This window comes from Elaeis guineensis, chromosome 13 (assembly GCF_000442705.2).
Source record: "Elaeis guineensis isolate ETL-2024a chromosome 13, EG11, whole genome shotgun sequence".
Taxonomy (NCBI): domain Eukaryota; kingdom Viridiplantae; phylum Streptophyta; class Magnoliopsida; order Arecales; family Arecaceae; genus Elaeis; species Elaeis guineensis.
In genome coordinates, this window is record NC_026005.2 from 26,819,191 (window position 1) to 26,820,133 (window position 943).

A 943-nucleotide genomic window follows, 5' to 3' on the forward strand; every position below is an offset into this window, starting at 1 on the left:
TTTTTAGATTTAAGACTCCTTAGGATCTTTTCTTTAGAACTTTTTCTTTTTTCTTTTTTTTTCTTATACATAAAAATTTTATAAAAAAAAAATTGTATAAACATCGAGAACGTACACCTCGTGTATGGAGAAGAGTGTCGGATCGTCTAGTTAGAATTGAGTCAATTCCTGTTGTTCCAATGGCTAAACCAATCCAACCCATGGCCCTTAAGGATTTGTGTTATCCAGTTGGCTCCATCCAACCATCTTGTATCAGGTTGCCACAATCCACAGCTAATAATTTTGAAATCAAATCTCAAATCATAAATATGCTTCCAAAATTCACAGGATTAGAGGATGCTTATATATTTATTAGAGAATTTGAGGAGGTATGTGCAACCATGAAACTGTAATTAACAGAGGATGATGTCAAACTTAGATTAATCAACTTTGCCCTTAAGGATAATGCTAAGAAGTGGCTTTATAGTCTGCCAAACCATTCTGTCACTACCTGGGAGGGCTTTGTGAGAATATTTTTGAAAAAGTATTTCCCCCATCATAAAACAGCTAGGATTAGGAATGAAATAAATCAATTTTACCAACTAGCTGGTGAATCATTTTGAAAGTACTTTGATCGTTTCAAGAATCTTTTGACCCAATGCCCACACCATGGAATAGAAACTTGGAGACTATGCCAGATCATCTATGAGGGGTTAGATTCAAACTCAAGAACCATGCTAGAGTCCATGTGCCAAGGCCAATTTATGGATAAAGAAACTACTGAAGCTTGGCAATTCTTAAAAGACCTAGCCGAGAAAAATTTACAGTGGGAAACAACTAGGGAACTTGATAAAGCTACACCTTCAAGAGGAGGAATGCATCAAATTCAACCAACCCTAACATCAGAGGCCAAGATTGCAACCTTAACACGTAGATTGGAAGCCTTAGAATTACAGAGACCAGC

General features: G+C 36.4%; 1 non-coding gene across 1 annotated transcript; it reads right to left on the minus strand.

Moving 5' to 3' along the window:
• Nucleotides 1-548: 548 nt before the first annotated feature.
• LOC140853526 (small nucleolar RNA R71) lies at nucleotides 549-655 on the minus strand. The gene has a single exon (XR_012136596.1). It is a non-coding gene; the product is annotated as a small nucleolar RNA R71 (small nucleolar RNA).
• Between the last annotated feature and the right edge of the window lie 288 nt (nucleotides 656-943).